The sequence below is a fragment of the Sinocyclocheilus grahami genome, unplaced genomic scaffold (assembly GCF_001515645.1).
Source record: "Sinocyclocheilus grahami isolate Dianchi unplaced genomic scaffold, SAMN03320097.WGS_v1.1 scaffold250.1, whole genome shotgun sequence".
In the NCBI taxonomy this organism is placed as follows: domain Eukaryota; kingdom Metazoa; phylum Chordata; class Actinopteri; order Cypriniformes; family Cyprinidae; genus Sinocyclocheilus; species Sinocyclocheilus grahami.
In genome coordinates, this window is record NW_015505429.1 from 242,857 (window position 1) to 249,632 (window position 6,776).

Consider the following 6,776-nt stretch of genomic DNA (forward strand, 5'->3'; position numbering starts at 1 on the left):
TTTAAAAGTCTGCTTGTTCCCATTATTCATGACTAAATAATTTCTCCACATTCCCTGTTTCTGCTTGAGTCAAAAACTCATCTTTAATAAAATTACACATTTTTTATATATGTTTAAATATATTTTTTTCATGCCATTGCATTAAAAAAAAAAAAAGCATAGGCCTAATTAAACACGCAGGGTTCTATACACTTTTTTTGTTTGTTTTATTTTCATATTTCTAGCACTGGTACATGCATTTACACTGCACTTACAAATTGCATAAATAATGTTATGAAATTAATGTTTTATTAATGTATAGGATGATGATTATGATCCAAATACAAATTACACATTTTTTATATACGTTTAAATATATTTTTTTCATGCCATTGCATTAAAAAAAAAAAGCATAGGCCTAATTAAACACGCAGGGTTCTATACACTTTTTTTGTTTGTTTTATTTTCATATTTCTAGCACTGGTACATGCATTTACACTGCACTTACAAATTGCATAAATAATGTTATGAAATTAATGTTTTATTAATGTATAGGATGATGATTATGATCCAAATAGGATCATTCATTTACATATTGAAAAATAAAATTGATGTAAATGGTCTATTATCACGGCAAGAACAGCTTAAAATCGATTTTTGAAAAAATTATAAAAATAGGTATAGGCCTATAAACACATTAATAGACAACAAAAAAGAAGGAAAGTATAGCCTACACAAAATTTTAAAAAAAATCAATCAATCAAAATAAAAGGTTTGCACCTTGAGGACACATAGAATGAATACAGAGATACAGTTTTTTTAGGATTACCAGAACTTTAGATTCCACATGTCTAGATCAACTTTGAATAAAGAAAAGAGAGATTTTTCAAACTGCATGTTTGAGATTGTCTTTGGTTCACTGCAGTTTTAAAGAGAAAATGCTCAGCAATGGTGTTGACTGAATGGTTTGTCTTTAAGCATATTAAAAACACCAGATATGTAAACAACACTGAAAACCTGATTGTCACCAAAACAAACGTCCAAACCACAGACAGACATTGCTATATAGTTTGTTTTGCTTCAGGACCCTGACATCAAATAGAGATCCAACACAGTACCAAAACTGTTTTTTGTACGAAGGTAACAAAAAAGTCCATAAATAGTAATATTGATATAATATTACTTGAAAAAGGTAAATAAATAATATATCTATGGTCATCATTGTTGCCAGATTAAGTGGGTTTAGTGGGAGGGACAACTTCATTAGAGAGCATCTGATAGGACAAAAATCTGTATAGTGCAGTATGAGTCATCAGTTGTTATGTTTTCCCGGATAGAAAAATACTGCAAATTTGGATAGCATAAATGTGCTAAAGGTGAATTTTGCTAGTTTCTGTTTAAAGGTACACTAACATGTACAGTAGATGACCTTAAAGCTAGCACACATGTACTAAAAGCAATACAAATGTTAAAAAGTTGTAAAACCTATTTAATTTGTTATCCTCAACTCACAATTATATAGTTCGTTGCATTTTATTATTTACATTTAGCATTGTTTTTTTCCCCCCATACATGAGCCTATATCAGAACAGACTTGCCATTTTTGGATCCCAACCAACCACTGCAATCGAAACGAGACTGCTGGAGCTTCCGTAATGACTTTAAATGGAAAGACGCCTGATGTTTAAACCTGCCATTTTGCTTTACTGTGCTTGTTATATCACCGCATACACTCTGGAAACATTTGAGGATGGTAAGCAGAGCTTCTGTACACTGCAGCGGTCCTGAGATGGGATGGGATGTCTCAAAGCTGCCCAACAGAGCTGGAGTAGGAAACATATGTGCACAGTACCCTTTCTCAGCTGGCAGCCCAAACGAAACATTCCAGCAGCATGTTGCTCCCAGAGCAAGACGCTGGCAGCCTGTTTTGTGTCACAGAGAGAAGTGGGGTTTAGTGCTACTGGAACCTGCTGGCAAACACGCTACTTAAGTTATTATTACAGTAGACATGTAGCAACCAAAGGTCAATGTGCTGAAAAATATTGAAGATACTCTCATCTCCTCTTGCTAAACCATGTTTATCCACACTGTTAAAATCATTACAGAACTGCACGGAAACAAATGTCAAGTCTAATAAGTCTACATCTGTATTACATTCAGAGTTACACTGTAGGATGCCTGAGACCTTTATAAATAATTTGATGTCTGTTTCCCTTTAGTGTTCTGGAACCTGCTGGCAAACACACTACTTAAGTTATTATTACAGTAGACATGTAGCAACCAAAGGTCAATGTGCTGAAAAATATTGAAGATACTCTCATCTCCTCTTGCTAAACCATGTTTATCCACACTGTTGAAATCATTACAGAACTGCACGGAAACAAATGTCAAGTCTTATAAGTCTACATCTGTATTACATTCAGAGTTACACTGTAGGATGCCTGAGACCTTTATAAATAATTTGATGTCTGTTTCCCTTTAGTGTGAATCCAGAAGGTTTTTTTTTTTCTTGTCCACTATTTTGACCTTCTACACTCTTAAAAATAAAGGTGCTTCACGATGCCATAGAAGAACCTTTTTGTCTAAATGGTTCCATAAAGAACCTTTAACATCTGAAGAACCTTTCTGTTTCACAAAAGCTTCTTTGTGGGGAAAGAAGGTTCTTCGGATTATAAAAAGGTAAGAAAGAGATGGTTCTTTAAAGAACCTTTGACTGAATGTTTCTTTGCGGAACCCAAAATGGTTGTTCTATGGCATCGCTTGAAGAACCTTTTGAAGCACCTTTATTTCTTGTCCACTATTTTGACCTTCTACACTCTTAAAAATAAAGGTGCTTCACGATGCCATAGAAGAACCTTTTTGTCTAAATGGTTCCATAAAGAACCTTTAACATCTGAAGAACCTTTCTGTTTCACAAAAGCTTCTTTGTGGGGAAAGAAGGTTCTTCGGATTATAAAAATGTAAGAAAGAGATGGTTCTTTAAAGAACCTTTGACTGAATGTTTCTTTGCGGAACCCAAAATGGTTGTTCTATGGCATCGCTTGAAGAACCTTTTGAAGCACCTTTATTTTTAAGAGTGTAAATCTAAATCCGATTATCAGTTTTGGTAAATGATTGTTATATCTGGCATTATCAATGGTGATTTTCAATCTGATTTGGACCTAAATGCATAAATCTTACATTTTATTGTAAACAGTCTCCAGCACACCTACACATGGCTATTGTAGGATCTCTTTGTCTGTGAAGGACCTTTCTAATGGGAAACACATGTGCGGCCATTAATGGCTCAATATAATGTGGTTTTTCACTCTCTGTATATCAAAAATGTGCTTCATGTGGTTCTACATCTACATTTATTGTATCTATTAAAGTCAAAAATATATAAATTGCCTGATTGAACCTGACTTCATTAGGTTACACCATTTTTAAAGGAATAGTTAAAAATTATGATGAAAATGTACTCATCCTCAGGCGATCCAAGATGTAGATGAGTTTGTTTCTTCATTTGGATTTGGAGAAATGTAGCATTACATCTCTTGCTCACCAATGGATCCTCTGCAGTGAATGGGTGCCGTCAGAATGAGAGTCCAAACAGCTGATAAAAACATCACAAGTAATCCACACCACTCCAGTCCATCAGTTAACATCTTGTGAAGTGAAAAGCTGCATGTTTGAAACAAATTCATCATTAAGACATTCTTAACTTCAAACTGTTGCTTGCTCTATACATAATATTTCTTTCTTCAATAAAAAAAAGAAGTCGTCTTGTCTGAATCAGGAGAGAAATGTGCACAGATCAAGCACTGTTTACAAGCTAAATCAGTCCAAAACAGTTCTAAACAAATATGTCAATGTATTTTTGATGTTAGAGGACAATAGAGGATGGACTTTTTCACTGGAAGAAGTGTTATTGAGGATTATGGATTTATATATTGGCCAGAAGGGATGATTTAAAGTTAAAACACCTTAATAATGTATTTGTTTATTACAAACACACATCTTTTTGCTTTTCAAGATGATGATAGATGGACTGGAGTGGTGTGGATTATTGTGATGTTTTTATCAGTTGTTTGGACTCTCATTCTGACGGCACCCATTCACTGCAGAGGATCCATTGGTGAACCAATAATGCTAAATTCTCCAAATCTTTTTTTTTTTTTTTTTAGAAAGGTCCTTCAAATTAATTGTCTTTTTTGGGTGAACTATTTCTTTAAGGGTAAGATCAAGTATTATCAATAACTCTTTAACGTAACAACTATACACACTGTTCACTTTTTACAGTATGTTGGTCTTTACTGAGACTTTCCAGCAGAGCAAAAATATCAGTGTTTGGCAACTTGAAACATGCTTGGAAAATGCACAATGGAGTCAGAGCTCCATTCAAACATAAATGGAATTTAGGGCAGTCATTTCATGCTAGTCATAAGTTTCAAATTAAATCTTTGTATTGCATGCAGCTGTTCTCTTTTAGCTAGAGTGACAGAGCGAGTTTTCATTGATGGAAAGGCTTACAGTAACAAAACCCAGCCAAGCTTCAGAGTTTGTTCAAAAAAAGGCAGTGACTTAAAAGAGACAAACTGTTTAGATTTCTGAAACTGAAAAGAATAAGTCCTTCTTCTGTGCTTATAGACAGACACAGATGTTTTGGGATCTGGGTGGATGACTCTGACAACACACATGACCTGCTCTACATATGTTGCCCTCTGATTTGGCCTTTTGCTGTGTGGGCTTGACCCACAATAGCTCTCTTATATCACATGCAGGACACCCAGTGAGAACAGATTGTAGAACCAGTATCCATAAAACTCACAGCTTGTGAAAGTCTGACCCTTGTAGGAACAAAATCTGTGAAGATGTCTTGAAAATCGAGCTGGAGACACAAAGTAAAACAGGAACAGAAATTAAACTTAATCACCTTAAACTGCACAAAAAACATCTCGCTCCACTCAGAAAGAGTAATGGTTCATTTAATACTACTTAAGAAACTTGCTGGCCTCTGACATTGTTGTTTGTTACTTCAGGTGTCTTCAGCTGTTCAGAAACATTGTCCAAAGTCTTCTTCTTGTATATGCATTTTTATGTGTAGATTAAAACCAACATTTTAGGAACTGTTTAAAGAGTTGTTAACATAATTCAGAATTTAACAGAATAGATGAAACTGGCTTTTTTAACTTTTTTTTTTTGAAGAGAAAGACTGACCCCTGGTGATTACTTTAGGATGTGTCTGCGTGTTTCATTCATCTGATAGGCTGTGTTAGAGCAATTAACAAAAAAAATATATATATATTTATATATATATAGGATGTGTCTGCGTGTTTCATTCATCTGATAGGCTGTGTTAGAGCAATTAACAAAAAATATATATATATATTTATATATATATATATATATATAAACCTAATGTTTTGAAACTAGGTGTTTTCCAAGGTTTTATTTTTTTATTGATATGAACATATAAGCATGTTATTTTAAGCAAATATTTCTCACATTTATATTATCAGTGTTCTTGAAATGAATGAATGAATGAATGTTTTTAAGTAGTTATAAAAAAAAATTATACTCATATCATAATCTGCTGGTGGGGCTACAAGGATAAAGTGTAACAATGTGAGCTGTGATGGTCTCTCTGAGAGTCTTAAAACTAGTCCGCTGACGTGTTAAACAGGGATAGTTTAGACAGACAGACAGCCAGTGCATAAATAGATTCACAACTAGGATGTCAACATAATGTTCAGATAAAGATGAATTATACAAATCTGAATCCACACTTACCCCATGGTTCATTCACGACAATATAATAAGAGAAAACCTTGAGAACAACTCTGAATGAAGATGTTTTCACATCTGTACAGTCGATCCAATGCAACTTAAAAAGCATCATAGTCTGAAACTTACTGTTAAAACATATTATATATATGATAGATAGGCGAAGAAATTAATTTGAATATGACCTCGTGTGTATGCGCCAGCAAGCGTAACTCGCTCTCTATTGGTTGTTGCACTGCTGAAGTTTTAAAAGCCAGACAGAGTGGAGCCAACTTTCGTGACGTCACGTGACCGTAGCACAACTTCAGGACAGCGCTTGTGTAACATGGCAACCAGCTGTATCCTTCCGCCTTTACTTAGACTATAGTTCTAAGTGTATTTGGTGGTTGCTCATTGTGTCAAGTACACAAATCAGGCTGTTTGTTTTCCAGATAATATTCACATAAATAGATACCGTATAAAAAAAATAAGCCTAGCGCCTAATGTTATGTAAAATGTTAGAAGTACATTTTAATACATTTTTGGCTAGATGTGTTAAAATACAAGCACAGTCTGCTCTGATTGGCCAGCTGACCCAGTGCATTGTGATTGGCTGAACACCGCCAATTTATTCAGCTGCATATAGCATGGCAAGGTTGGGGATTTTGGATTAATGTTATTATTATTAATATTATTATTAATAATTATTATTATATTTAGGGCCTATTATTATTATTTATGATTATTATTATTATTATTATGTGTTATCAGATGTAATAATGATTTCTGTCTGTTGGAAACTGTCGTCTGTTGTTTTTATTTATACACAAATGTTCATATCGATCTATATGTGCTCCAGTACTGTTTTTTTTTCAGTAAAATCACAGTGGCAAAATATCCATAAATCTCAATAAAGGCACTACAGAAACAAACAACTAAATAATAATAATAATAATAATTAGCAATAAATTCAGGGTCAGCTATAGCAAGTTAGAACGAATGAACACTAATAACATAATAGGACACTAATATTGTAATAGAATAAATTATAT